The sequence below is a fragment of the Alosa pseudoharengus genome, unplaced genomic scaffold (assembly GCF_046254945.1).
Source record: "Alosa pseudoharengus isolate Yale_2024_CS ecotype anadromous, Long Island Sound unplaced genomic scaffold, YU_APseudo_1.1 YU_APseudo_1.1_scf_17, whole genome shotgun sequence".
In the NCBI taxonomy this organism is placed as follows: Eukaryota; Metazoa; Chordata; class Actinopteri; order Clupeiformes; family Clupeidae; genus Alosa; species Alosa pseudoharengus.
Genome location: NW_027468640.1, coordinates 22,203,408 through 22,219,787, shown reverse-complemented (window position 1 = coordinate 22,219,787; position 16,380 = coordinate 22,203,408).

Genomic DNA, 16,380 nt, shown 5'->3' with positions numbered 1-16,380 from the left:
GTAATTTGGTTAGCATTATTATCTTTGTTAACATAGTTAGCATAACTACTAGCAAACATTGGAGCCATTCCAACTGTTAGTTATCGTCAACTATCTGCCTAAATAATTTAACCATTTCAATTATCAACCTATTTAACTGTTTAGTCATTCCAACTATATTAAACCTTATCTACCAAGCAAATAATTTAACCATATGAACTCATCATATTTTTGCATTTTCATGCACTGTATTTCCTTCAGGAAATGCTTTTCTAGTTCTTCTTATTCTTCTTCTTCTAACGCGTTTAATGTAGCTTCAACCGTTTAACGTAGAAACTTCATTCAAACTTTGTTACGTAGGTCTTACTTAGGACAAGAGTGCTATGTATTTTTTATCTTTGTAACTTTTATACTTTTTAAACTATTAATTAAAAACTATCAAAATGTCCCCATTGACTTAACATTGCCCTTTATGACATCACAGCAATTAGAATCCTGTGGCAGGTGTTTCGGCCACCTGTTTCAACTGCCAGTCTCAGGCTTTAAGCATACAAACTGGCCCTATTAAGACTACACATCCTGTTCAACTGCTTCCTCTGCCAAAAACTGTTTCAAAATAAAAGTCATCACTACAATATTTCACTGTTAAATAATTTAACCCTTTAAACTACTGAACTTTTTAACTGTTCAGCCATTGTAACTGTTACTTGTCATCAACTATGACTCCTACCCACTGTAGCTAGTTAGCTAAGTTAGCTAAGTAACTTGGTTAGCATAGTTAGCATGCTAGCATGTTAGCATGCTAGTTAGCATGCTAGTTAGCATTTTCAGCAAAACTGCTAAAAACGATCAGCTAAGTTAGCTAAGTCACATGGTTAGCATAGTTAACATGCTAACATGTTAGCATGCTAGTTAGCATTTTTAGCAAAACTGCTAAAAATGATCAGCTAAGTTAGCTAAGTCACATGGTTAGCATAGTTAGCATGCTAGCATGTTAACATGCTAGTTAACATTTTTAGCAAAACTGCTAAAAATGATCAGCTAAGTTAGCTAAGTCACATGGTTAATATAGTTAGCATGCTAACATGTTAGCATGTTAATTAACATTTTTAGCAAAACTGCTAAAAATGATTAGCTAAGTTAGCTAAGTCACATGGTTAGCATAGTTAGCATGCTAACATGTTAACATGCTAGTTAGCATTTTTAGCAAAACTGTTAAAAATGATTAGCTAAGTTAGCTAAGTAACATGGTTAGCATGCTAGCATGTTAGCATGCTAGTTAGCATAGTTAGCAAAACTGCTAAAAATGATTAGCTAGGTTAGCTAAGTCACATGGTTAACATAGTTTACATGTTAGCATTGCTAACATGCTAGTTAGCATAACTACTAAAAATGAAAACATTAGCTAATCTAACTAAGTTAAGTATTATCCACCTATTTAACCGTTCAATCATTCCAACTATATTAAACCTTATCTACCAAGCAAATCATTTAACCATATAAACTATCCACCTATTTAACTGTTCAGTCACTCCAACTATATTAAACCTCATCTACCTAGCAACCAATATAGTTTGTTTTTACTCTGTATGATATTTTACATCATATTTTTTGCATTTTCATGCACTGTATTTCCTTCAGGAAATGCTTTTCTAGTTAGAGTGCATGAAAATGCACTCTACTGTTCTTCCTAGGCTTCTTCTTCTTCTTATTAGAGTGCATGAAAATGCACTCTACTGTTCTTCCTAGGCTTCTTCTTCTTATTATTATTCTTCTTCTTCTAACGCAGTTAATGCAGCTTCAACCGTTTAACGTAGAAACTTCATTCAAACTGCGTTGCGTAGGTCTTACTTATGACATGTGGGCTTTGTATTTTTCATCTTTGTAACTTTTATACTTTTTAAACTATTAATTAAAAACTACTCAAAATTTCCCCATAGACTTAACATGGGCTGATGACATCACAATGGACTAATTAACTTGATTTGCACCTGGTATCATCTTCCAGCTGCTCATCTAGGCCCCATCAAAGAATCAGTTCAACTGATGGCACCTGTATCAACTGCTTTCTACTGAACTAGACCAACTCTCTCTGTCTCTCCATTCTACAAGGATATAAGACACATTTCCTCCAACTTTCTATCCATTCATCCTCTTCAAACCATTCACTCATCCACCCATTAAACTATCCATCAACATCCATTAAACAATCTGCCTATCAACATCCATTCAACTTTCTGTCTATCAACATCCATTACACTATCTACATTTAACTTTTAAACTATATACTCTGTCTCAGGCTTTAAGCATACAATATGGCTCTATTAAGACTGCCGTTAAGCAATTAGAATCCTATGGCAGGTGTTCGGGCCAGCTGCATCAACTGCCAGTCTCAGGCTTTAAGCATACAAACTGGCCCTATTAAGACTACACATCCTGTCCAACTGCTTCCTCTGCCAAAAACTGTTTCAAAATAAAAGTCCTCACTACAATATTTCACTGTTAAACAATGTAACCCTTTAAACTACTGAACTTTTTAACTGTTCAGCCATTGTAACTGTTACTTGTCATCAACTATGACTCCTACCCACTGTAGCTAGTTAGCTAAGTTAGCTAAGTAAAATGGTTAGCATAGTTAGCATGCTAGCATGTTAACATACTAGCATGTTAGCATGCTAGTTAGCATTTTTAGCAAAACTGCTAAAAATGATTAGTTAAGTTAGCTAAGTCACATGGTTAACATAGTTAGCATGCTAACATGTTAGCATGCTAGTTAGCATTTTTAGCAAAACTGCTAAAAATAATTAGCTAAGTTAGCTAAGTAAAATGGTTAGCATAGTTAGCATGCTAGCATGTTAGCATGCTAGTTAGCATAGTTAGCATAACTGTTAAAAATGTTTGGCGAAGTTAGCTAAGTCACATGGTTAACATAGTTAGCATGTTAGCATTGCTAACATGCTAGTTAGCATAACTACTAAAAATGAAAACATTAGCAAAGTTAACTAAGTTAAGTATTATCCACCTATTTAACCGTTCAATTATTCCAACTATATTAAACCTTATCTACCAAGCAAATCATTTAACCATATAAACTATCCACCTATTTAACTGTTCAGTCACTCCAACTATATTAAACCTCATCTACCTAGCAACCAAAATAGTTTGTTTTTACTCTATGATATTTTACATCATATTTTTTGCATTTTCATGCACTGTATTTCCTTCAGGAAATGCTTTTCTAGTTATTATTCTTCTTCTTCTAAAGCAGTTAATGCAGCTTCAACCGTTTAACGTAGAAACTTCATTCAAACTGCGTTGCGTAGGTCTTACTTATGACATGTGGGCTTTGTATTTTTCATCTTTGTAACTTTTATACTTTTTAAACTATTAATTAAAAACTGCTCAAAATTTCCCCATAGACTTAACATGGGCTGATGACATCACAATGGACTAATTAACTTGATTTGCACCTGGTATCATCTTCCAGCTGCTCATCTAGGCCCCATCAAAGAATCTGTTCAACTGATTGCACCTGTATCAACTGCTTTCTACTGAACTAGACCAACTCTCTCTGTCTCTCCATTCTACAAGGATATAAGACACATTTCCTCCAACTTTCTATCCATTCATCCTCTTCAAACCATTCACCCATTAAACTATCCATCAACATCCATTAAACAATCTGCCTATCAACATCCAGTCTATCAACATCCATTACACTATCTACATTTAACTTTTAAACTATATACTCTGTCTCAGGCTTTAAGCATACAATATGGCTCTATTAAGACTGCCGTTAAGCAATTAGAATCCTAGGCCAGGTGGCCAGGCCACCTGCACCCTATCAGTTTCTCAGGCTAACCTTTTACACTGTCCACCTATTTGACTGTTCAGTCAGTCCAACTATATTAAACCTCATCTACCTAGTTCAGTCATTCCAACTATATTAAACCTCTTCTACCTAGCAAATAATTTAACCTTTTACACTATCCACCTATTTAACCGTTCAGTCATTCCAACTATATTAAACCTCATCTACCTAGTTCAGTCATTCCTATATTAAACCTCATCTACCTAGTTCAGTCATTCCAACTATATTAAACCTCATCTACCTAGCAAATAATTTAACCATTTGAATCCTATGGCAGGTGTTCGGGCCAGCTGCATCAACTGCCAGTCTCAGGCTTTAAGCATACAAACTGGCCCTATTAAGACTACACATCCTGTTCAACTGCTTCCTCTGCCAAAAACTGTTTCAAAATAAAAGTCCTCACCACAATATTTCACTGTTAAACAATTTAACCCTTTAAACTACTGAACTTTTTAACTGTTCAGCCATTGTAACTGTTACTTGTCATCAACTATGACTCCTACCCACTGTAGCTAGTTAGCATGGTTAACATAGTTAGCATGTTAGCATGCTAACATGTTAGCATGCTAGTTAGCATTTTTAGTAAAACTGCTAAAAATGATTAGCTAAGTTAGCTAAGTAACGTGGTTAACATAGTTAGCATGCTAGCATGTTAGCATGCTAGTTAGCATTTTTAGCAAAACTGCTAAAAATGATTAGCTAGGTTAGCTAAGTCACATGGTTAATATAGTTAGCATGCTAACATGTTAGCATGTTCACATGCTAGTTAGCATTTTTAGTAAAACTGCTAAAAATGATTAGCTAAGTTAGCTAAGTCACATGGTTAGCATAGTTAGCATGCTAACATGTTAGCATGCTAGTTTAGCATTTTTAGCAAAACTGCTAAAAATGATTAGCTAAGTTAGCTAAGTCACATGGTTAGCATAGTTAACATGCTAAAATGCTAGTTAAAATAGTTAGCATTACTGCTAAAAAATATTAGCTAGGTTAACTAAGTAACATGGTTAACATAGTTAGCATGTTAGCATTGCTAACATGCTAGTTAGCATAACTACTAAAAATGAAAACATTAGCTAAGTTAAGTAACTTGGTTAACATTATTATCTTTGATAACATAGTTAGCATAACTACTAGCAAACATTAGAGCATTCCAACTGTCAGTTATCGTCAATTATCTACCTAAATAATTTAACCATTTAAATTATCCACCTATTTAACCGTTCAATCATTCCAACTATATTAAACCTTATCTACCAAGTAAATCATTTAACTATATAAACTATCCACCTATTTAACTGTTCAGTCATTCCAACTATATTAAACCTCATCTACCTAGCAACCAATATAGTTTGTTTTTACTCTGTATATTTTACATATTTTTGCATTTTCATGCACTGTATTTCCTTCAGGAAATGCTTTTCTAGTTCTTATTCTTCTTCTAACGCTTTTTGTGCGTTTAATACAGCTTCAACCGTTTAACTTAGAAACTTCATTCAAACTGCGTTGCGTAGGTCTTACTTATGTGACTTCAGCTGTGTATTTTTCAACTTTGTAACTTTTATACTTTTTAAACTATTAATTAAAAACTACTAACATTTCCCCATTGACTTAACATTAGATTATGACATCACAATAGAGCAATTAGAATCCTATGCCAGGTGTTCAGGCCACCTGGATCACCATATATGGCTCTGGCCAGGCCACCTGGATCAACTGAGTTTATCAGGCTTTATGACATCATAGCAATTAGAATATTGTGCCAGGTGGCCAGGCCACCTGCATCAACTGTCAGTTTCTCAGGCTTTAAGCATACAGTCTTATTCTATGCTATAAGCCTGAGAAACTGTTCAGTCATTCCAACTATATTAAACCTCATCTACCTAGCAAATAATTTAACCTTTTAAACTATCCACCTATTTAACTGTCAGTCATTCCAACTATATTAAACCTCGTCTATCTAGCAAATAGTTTAACCTTTAAAACTATCCACCTATTTAACTGTTCAGTCATTCCAACTATATTAAACCTCATCTACCTAGTTCAGTCATTCCAACTACATTAAACCTCATCTACCTAGCAAATAATTAAACCTTTTAAACCATCCACCTATTTAACTGTTCAGTCATTTCAACTATATTAAACCTCATCTACCTAGTTCAGTAATTCCAACTATATTAAACATCATCTACCGCAAATAATTTAACCTTTTAAACCATCCACCTATTTAACTGTTCAGTCATTCCAACTATATTAAACCTCATCTACCTAGTTCAGTCATTCCAACTATATTAAAACTCATCTACCTAGCAAATAATTTAACCATTTAAACTATCCACCTATTTAACTGTTCAGTAATTCCAACTATATTAAACCTCATCTACCTAGCAAATAATTAAACCTTTTAAACTATCCACCTATTTAACTGTTCAGTCATTCCAACTATATTAAATTATAGTATTAACTATATTAAACTGCTTCCTCTGCCAAAAACTGTTTCAAAATAAAAGTCCTCACTACAATATTTCACTGTTTAACAATTTAACCCTTTAAACTACTGAACTTTTTAACTGTTCAGCCATTGTAACTGTTAAACCTTTTAAACTATCCACCTATTTAACTGTTCAGTCATTCCAACTATATTAAATTATAGTATTAACTATATTAAACTGCTTCCTCTGCCAAAAACTGTTTCAAAATAAAAGTCCTCACTACAATATTTCACTGTTTAACAATTTAACCCTTTAAACTACTGAACTTTTTAACTGTTCAGCCATTGTAACTGTTACTTGTCATCAACTATGACTCCTACCCACTGTAGCTAGTTAGCATGGTTAGCATAGTTAGCATGCTACCATGTTAGCATGCTAGCATACTAGTTAGCATTTTTTACAAAACTGCTAAAAATGATTAGCTAAGTTAGCTAAGTAACGTGGTTAGCATAGTTAGCATATTAGCATGTTAGCATGCTAGTTAGCATTTTTAGCAAAACTGCTAAAAATGATTAGCTAAGTTAGCTAAGTCACGTGGTTAGCATAGTTAGCATGCTAGCGTGTTAGCATGCTAGTTAGCATTTTTAGCAAAACTGCTAAAAATGATTAGCTAAGTTAGCTAAGTAACGTAGTTAGCATAGTTAGCATGCTAGTTAGCATCGTTAACATAACTACTAAAAATGATTAGCTAGGTTAGCTAAGTCATATGGTTAGCATAGTTAGCATTTTAACATTGTTAGCCTGCTAGTTAGCATAGTAATTTGGTTAACATTATTGCATTGCATGTAAATGCAATGGACTATTATCACTGTTCTTCTTATTATCTGTTATTATTCTTCTTCCGACCAAATTTGACGTTTAATGACAATAAAACCACTGAACCGTTTGACGTCATTCAAACACTCCTACAAAGGTCTTGAAACGGACAATTGTACATTGTCATTTTTACATTTGTGAACCTTATACTTTTTGAGATATTTACGATAAAAGAGCAATAAATTCCCATTGACTTAACGTTGAGACGCTTTGGCGGCAAATATGCATTGTTACGTAAGTGCTAATTAAGCTTTACAGCTGTGAAAACATTCCAACACTAGAAGCAATCTAACCTTGAAGTAGAATCTACCATTCCACAGCTGCGGTAAACCTGAACGTTACTAACGTTTTGTCGCTTGCTGTAGAAGCTACTGTAGCACTGCTCAGAGGGTTTCTGCAATTACAGACAAGTAAGTGTTCCATTTTTTGGTATTTCACTTATTTAGAACTCGTCAAACATTATGTCATGTAAGTTAGCATTAACGTTATATGTGTGAAATGAGTGGTCGTCGATATGGGTTATGTAAGGAAACCCACTTTTAATTAACGTTAAATATGTAACGTTAGTCAAACGTTAACGTTACCGTAACCGGTTAGCTGTAGGTAACGATATAAATAGCTAACGACAGTCAAACCTAACGTTAGCTCCCGGCTAACGTTTAACGTCAGCACTATATTTAGCTAACGACAATCAAACCTCAGCTAGTTACAGAAGGTAAGTGTTTTGGTTTTTGATATTTGAGTCGTTAATGTCGTCAAACGTTATATTTCCTATTAGACATTCTCTGGCTATAACGTTAGCATGTATGACAGTGGGTCACAAAACTAACGTTATAACGTTAGAAAACGTTAACGTTAATGTTAGTGAAATAGTTAACGTTAGCACCTTATTACGTTGATATTTCTTATGTAAGGAAACCCACTGTTAATCAACGTTAATGTCGTCGACTTTACAGTGACTGGATAGCTGTAGGTTTTGATAGCTAACGACAGTCAAACGTAACGTAACGTTGGCTCCCAGCTAAGCACTAACATTACATTTCATTAGGCAGCAGCGTTTTTCTAGAAACGTAAACTCTGGTTCTATTTAACATTAGGACCTAGGTCACTTTCCACAGGTGTATAGAATCAAGCACCTAGAATAGATTATGAATGCAGACTGGTGCTTGATTATACTGTGTGAAGAGACCTGATGAAACCCATCATGGTTTCATTCATGGCATGAATACATTGTTGATGGTCGTAACGTTATACTGTAGCTTCTACCGTTCACATTTTAGTTAAAAGCTAACATATGCTGCTGTTTTTATTTACCAAACGTTGTACACCGCTTGTTTGTGTAAACAGACCACAGGCTACGTTTTCATTCTGCTGTTGATGTAAATACGATCACGGTGTGCTATCATAGTTCGTTTTTTGATGGGTTTCATCAGGTCCCTTTCCACAGTTGTATACAATCAAGCACCTAGATAATGAATGCATGGTGCTTGATTAATACTGTGGAGAGGGACCTTATGAAAGCCATGAATAGGCTACTGTTAGGAAATGGACAATACGACTAAGTCTTGTTAAAACACACAACAGAAGTTGAGCTAACTTATAATGTTTGTGTTGTCAACATAGGCTACAATGATTACTTGGCCTACTCATTTCTGCATTGTTCTGGTCTATAAATTAAAGTGTAGCCTGGCACGTGAATCAAACTTTTCAGTTGTAGTACATTGTAATCTGTAGGAAAAAATGTGGCTGACAGACCTAGCAAGCTGTTTAAGTTATAGCAGTTGGTTATCAAGATACTTAGTATCAGAATGATCTGTCCTTACTCATATGATTATCAACAGCAACAACAGACCCTTTGCCTGCAAAGTTTTCTAAGCTGTTTACGTTTTATATTTAAAAAAATATGATTAGCTATCACCTATACTAAAACTGAAAACAATAAAACACAGAATTCTGCTTTGTTTGCAATTTAATATTATAGGCTAGTATTTAACTACCAGTAGCTTGATGGTGCAACAATTGTATTGTAGGCCTACTCTACCTTTTTTTAATTGTCCTAGAATTGTTGAGAGAATTGTTTAAAAAGCTTTAACTGTTTACCATGTTAGTCGTTAGTTTATAAAGTGTCAGCCTAATGTAATGTAACAACTTCACTTAAATACCTTAGTTGTATTGAACAATTGTACAATTGCAGACATTCCTTGTTTTGGTATAACTGTTAAACTTGTTTGCTTTTGCCTTTTAGGTTCCAGACCAGACCAGTGGTGATGACCGTGTATGACATTACGTGTGTGCCTGTCTGTGTGCACACCTGTCAACCATACATCTCTGACAATGTCGCTAGCAACATACCTACTAATATACATTCTTACAAACATGTGACCATATCTCAACATATCTGTGCACATACCATTTAACCGTACTGAGACTTATCTGAGATCTACACTGAGACATTCTGAGAACTATATTGTTGTGAGTACTATACTCACTAACTATATGGAACATGTATACCTGTGAAATTATATTTGTCAACCATTCATACCTTTGAATCATACCTGTGCTGTAACATCTGTGAAACATAGCTGTGCTGTTAGACCTCTCTTTTTAGACCTGAGCTGTGCTGTGTGAAAAATAAGATTCTAACCTAAGTTCTGTATAAAACTGATAATCTGAAGGGCTGACTCTTTTATTCTTCAGTGTATATATCACCATCAAATTTGACCTAATACCATTAACTGAGGCCTCTAGCTGTTGCTGCCAGTTCAGAGTTACCACTGCTAAATAGATCTCTCTTAGGATAATATGATTGGTATTATCAAGTTCTGTACACAACTGTGATTTTTACTTCAAGCTTACATTGGTAAGTGTTCATTAGTGTATTCTGAGTATCATTCTGCTGTATTAAAACAAAGAATGTTGAATTGAATTGACCATTTATTTTTACTGACTGTCATATACTCTAAGCTAACATCTAACCAAGTAAGTGGTTTTCAAGAATACTGTAAGACTGTGTAATCTGAATAATCATACTGTAAGTAATATAATGTTATACACAGCAGCTTTTTTGCATTTACATGCAATGGTAATTCCCTGGAATTGCATTTTCTAGTTCTTCTTCTTCTTCTAACGCGTTTAATGCAGCTTCAACCGTTTAACGTAGAAACTTCATTCAAACTTTGTTACGTAGGTCTTACTTAGGACAAGAGTGCTATGTATTTTTCATCTTTGTAACTTTTATACTTTTTAAACTATTAATTAAAAACTATCAAAATTTCCCCATTGACTTAACATTGCCCTTTATGACATCACAGCAATTAGAATCCTGTGGCAGGTGTTCGGGCCACCTGTTTCAACTGCCATTCTCAGGCTTTAAGCATACAAACTGGCCCTATTAAGACTACACATCCTGTTCAACTGCTTCCTCTGCCAAAAACTGTTTCAAAATAAAAGTCCTCACCACAATATTTCACTGTTACACAATTTAACCCTTTAAACTACTGAACTTTTTAACTGTTCAGCCATTGTAACTGTTACTTGTCATCAACTATGACTCCTACCCACTGTAGCTAGTTAGCATGGTTAGCATAGTTAGCATGTTAGCATGCTAGCATGTTAGCATGCTAGTTAGCATTTTTAGCAAAACTACTAAAAATTATTAGCTAAGTTAGCTAAGTAACGTGGTTAACATAGTTAGCATGCTAGCATGTTAGCATGCTAGTTAGCATTTTTAGCAAAACTGCTAAAAATGATTAGCTAAGTCACATGGTTAGCATAGTTAGCATGCTAACATGTTAGCATGCTAATTAGCATTTTTAGCAAAACTGCTAAAAATTATTAGCTAAGTTAGCTAAGTCACATGGTTAGCATAGTTAGCATGCTAACATGTTAGCATGCTAGTTAGCATTTTTAGTAAAACTGCTAAAATGATTAGCTAAGTTAGCTAAGTCACATGGTTAGCATAGTTAGCATGCTAATTAGCATAGTTATCATAACTAATAAAAATGATTAGCTAGCTTAGCTAAGTCATATGGTTAGCATAGTTAACATTTTAACATTGTTAGCATGCTAGTTAAACATTATTATCTTTGTTAACATAGTTAGCATAACTACTAGCAAACATTGGAGCCATTCCAACTGTTAGTTATCGTCAACTATCTGCCTAAATAATTTAACCATTTCAATTATTATCCTATTTAACTGTTTAGTCATTCTAACTATATTAAACCTTATCTACCAAGCAAATAATTTAACCATATGAACTCATCATATTTTTGCATTTTCATGCACTGTATTTCCTTCAGGAAATGCTTTTCTAGTTACAGTGCATGAAAATGCACTGTACTGTTCTTCCTAGGCTTCTTATTAGAGTGCATGAAAATGCACTCTACTGTTCTTCCTAGGCTTCTTCTTCTTCTTATTCTTATTATTTTTCTTCTTCTAACGCAGTTAATGCAGCTTCAACCGTTTAACGTAGAAACTTCATTCAAACTGCGTTGCGTAGGTCTTACTTATGACATGTGGGCTTTGTATTTTTCATCTTTGTAACTTTTATACTTTTTAAACTATTAATTAAAAACTGCTCAAAATTTCCCCATAGACTTAACATGGGCTGATGACATCACAATGGACTAATTAACTTGATTTGCACCTGGTATCATCTTCCAGCTGCTCATCTAGGCCCCATCAAAGAATCAGTTCAACTGATCGCACCTGTATCAACTGCTTTCTACTGAACTAGACCAACTCTCTCTGTCTCTCCATTCTACAAGGATATAAGACACATTTCCTCCAACTTTCTATCCATTCATCCTCTTGAAACCATTCACTCATCCACCCATTAAACTATCCATCAACATCCATTAAACAATCTGCCTATCAATATCCATTCAACTTTCTGTCTATCAACATCCTTTACACTATCTACATTTAACTTTTAAACTATATACTCTGTCTCAGGCTTTAAGCATACAATATGGCTCTATTAAGACTGCCGTTAAGCAATTAGAATCCTATGGCAGGTGTTCGGGCCAGCTGCATCAAATGCCAGTCTCAGGCTTTAAGCATACAAACTGGCCCTATTAAGACTACACATCCTGTCCAACTGCTTCCTCTGCCAAAAACTGTTTCAAAATAAAGGTCCTCACTACAATATTTCACTGTTAAACAATTTAACCCTTTAAACTACTGAACTTTTTAACTGTTCAGCCATTGTAACTGTTACTTGTCATCAACTATGACTCCTACCCACTGTAGCTAGTTAGCATGGTTAGCATAGTTAGCATGCTAGCATGTTAGCATGCTAGTTAGCATTTTTAGCAAAACTGCTAAAAACGATTAGCTAAGTTAGCTAAGTCACATGGTTAGCATAGTTAGCATGCTAACATGTTAGCATGCTAGTTAACATTTTTTTAAAAACTGCTAAAAATGATTAGCTAAGTTAGCTAAGTCACATGGTTAGCATAGTTAGCATGCTAACATGTTAGCATGCTAGTTAGCATTTTTTGCAAAACTGCTAAAAATGATTAGCTAAGTTAGCTAAGTCACATGGTTAGCATAGTTAGCATGCTAACATGTTAGTTAGCATTTTTTGCAAAACTGCTAAAAATTATTAGCTAAGTTAGCTTAGTCACATGGTTAGCTAAGTTAGCTAAGTCACATGGTTAGCATAGTTAGCATGCTAGCATGTTAACGTGTTAGTTAGCATAGTTAGCATTACTGTTAAAAATGATTAGCAAAGTTAGCTAAGTCACATGGTTAACATAATTAGCATGTTAACATGCTAATTAGCATAGTTATCATAACTAATAAAAATGAATAGCTAGGTTAGCTAAGTCATATGGTTAGCATAGTTAACATTTTAACATTGTTAGCATGCTAGTTAGCATTGTTACTTGGTTAACATTATTATCTTTAACATAGTTAGCATAACTACGAGCAAACATTGGAGCCATTCCAACTGTTAGTTATCGTCAACTAGCTGCCTAAATAATTAAACCATTTCAATTATCAACCTATTTAACTGTTCAGTCATTCCAACTATAGTAAACCTTATCTACCAAGCAAATAATTTAACCATATGAATTCATCATATTTTTGCATTTTCATGCACTGTATTTCCTTCAGGAAATGCTTTTCTAGTTCTTCTTATTCTTATTCTTCTTCTAACGCACTTAATGCAGCTTCAACCGTTTAACGTAGAAACTTCATTCAAACTATGTTACGTAGGTCTTACTTAGGACATGGGTGCTTTGTATTTTTCAGCTTTGTAACTTTTATACTTTTTAAACTATTAATTAAAAACGAATCAAAATTTCCCCATTGACTTAACATTATGATTATGACATCACAATACGGCCGTTAAGCAATTAGAATCCTATGGCAGGTGTTCGGGCCACCTGCATCAACTGCCAGTCTCAGGCTTTAAGCATACAAACTGGCCCTATTAAGACTACACATCCTGTTCAACTGCTTCCTCTGCCAAAACCTGTTTCAAAATAAAAGTCCTCACTACAATATTTCACTGTTAAACAATTTAACCCTTTAAACTACTGAACTTTTTAACTGTTCAGCCATTGTAACTGTTACTTGTCATCAACTATGACTCCTACCCACTGTAGCTAGTTAGCTAAGTTAGCTAAGTAACTTGGTTAGCATAGTTAGCATGCTAGCATGTTAGCATGCTAGTTAGCATTTTTAGCAAAACTGCTAAAAACGATTAGCTAAGTTAGCTAAGTCACATGGTTATCATAGTTAGCATGCTAGCATGCTAGTTAGCATTTTTTGCAAAACTGCTAAAAATGATTAGCTAAGTTAGTTAAGTCACATGGTTAGCATAGTTAGCATGCTAGCATGTTAGCATGCTAGTTAGCATTTTTAGGAAAACTGCTAAAAATGATTAGCTAAGTTAGCTAAGTCACGTGGTTAGCATAGTTAGCATGCTAGCATGTTAGCATGCTAGTTAGCATTTTTAGGAAAACTGCTAAAAATGATTAGCTAAGTTAGCTAAGTAACGTGGTTAACATAGTTAGCATGCTAGCATGTTAGCATGCTAGTTAGCATTTTTAGCAAAACTGCTAAAAATGATTAGCTAAGTTAGCTAAGTAACATGGTTAGCATAGTTAGCATGCTAACATGCTAGTTAGCATTTTTAGTAAAACTGCTAAAAATGATTAGCTAAGTTAGCTAAGTAACATAGTTAGTATGCTAGCATAGTTAGCATACTAGCATGTTAGCATGCTAATGCATTTTTTTAGCAAAACTACTAAAAATAATAAGCTCAGTTAGCTAAGTAACATAGTTATCATAGTTAACATGCTAGCATGTTAGCATGTTAGTTAGCATTTTTAGCAAAACTGCTAAAAATGATTAGTTAAGTTAGCTAAGTAACATGGTTAGCATAGTTAGCATGTTAGCATGCTAGTTAGAATAGTTAGCATAACTACTAAAAATGAAAACATTAGCTAAGTTAACTAAGTTAAGTAACTTAGTTAACATTATTATCTTTGATAACATAGTTAGCATAACTGCTAGCAAACATTAGAGCCATTCCAACTGTCAGTTATTGTCAACTATCTGCCTAAATAATTTAACAATTTCAATTATCAACCTATTTAACTGTTCAGTCATTCCAACTATATTAAACCTTATCTACCAAGCAAATAATTTAACCATATGAACTCATCATATTTTTGCATTTTCATGCACTATATTTCCTTCAGGAAATGCTTTTCTAGTTATTCTTATTCTTCCTTCTAACGCGTTTAATGCAGCTTCAACCGTTTAACGTAGAAACTTCATTCAAACTATGTTACGTAGGTCTTACTTAGGACATGGGTGCTATGTATTTTTCAACTTTGTAACTTTTATACTTTTTAAACTATTAATTAAAAACTATCAAAATTTCCCCATTGACTTAACATTATGATTATGACATCACAATACGGCCGTTAAGCAATTAGAATCCTATGGCAGGTGTTCGGGCCAGCTGCATCAACTGCCAGTCTCAGGCTTTAAGCATACAAACTGGCCCTATTAAGACTACACATCCTGTTCAACTGCTTCCTCTGCCAAAAACTGTTTCAAAATAAAAGTCCTCACTACAATATTTCACTGTTAAAACAATTTAACCCTTTAAACTACTGAACTTTTTAACTGTTCAGCCATTGTAACTGTTACTTGTCATCAACTATGACTCCTACCCACTGTAGCTAGTTAGCTAAGTAACTTGGTTAGCATAGTTAGCATGCTAGCATGTTAACATGCTAGTTAGCATTTTTAGCAAAACTGCTAAAAACGATTAGCTAAGTTAGCTAAGTCACATGGTTAGCATAGTTAGCATGCTAGTTAGCATTTTTAGCAAAACTGCTAAAAATGATTAGCTAAGTTAGCTAAGTCACATGGTTAGCATAGTTAGCATGCTAGCATGTTAACATGCTAGTTAGCATAGTTAGCATAACTGTTAATTTTTTTTAGCAAAGTTAGCTAAGTCACATGGTTAACATAGTTAGCATGTTAGCATTGTTAACATGCTAGTTAGCATAACTACTAAAAATGAAAACATTAGCTAAGTTAACTAAGTTAAGTATTATCCACCTATTTAACCGTTCAATCATTCCAACTATATTAAACCTTATCTACCAAGCAAATCATTTAACCATATAAACTATCCACCTATTTAACTGTTCAGTCACTCCAACTATATTAAACCTCATCTACCTAGCAACCAATATAGTTTGTTTTTACTCTGTATGATATTTTACATCATATTTTTTACATTTTCATGCACTGTATTTCCTTCAGGAAATGCTTTTCTAGTTCTTATTCTTTTTCTAACGCGTTTAATGCAGCTTCAACCGTTTAACGTAGAAACTTCATTCAAACTATGTTACGTAGGTCTTACTTAGGACATGGGTGCTATGTATTTTTCAGCTTTGTAACTTTTATTCTTTTTAAACTATTAATTAAAAACTATCAAAATTTCCCCATTGACTTAACATTGCTCTTTATGACATCACAGCAATTAGAATCTTCTGCCAGGTGGCCCAACTGTCAGTTTCTCAGGCTTTAAGCATACAAACTGGCCCTATTAAGACTACACATCCTGTTCAACTGCTTCCTCTGCCAAAAACTGTTTCAAAATAAAAGTCCTCACTACAATATTTCACTGTTAAACAATTTAACCCTTTAAACTACTGAACTTTTCAACTGTTCAGCCATTGTAACTGT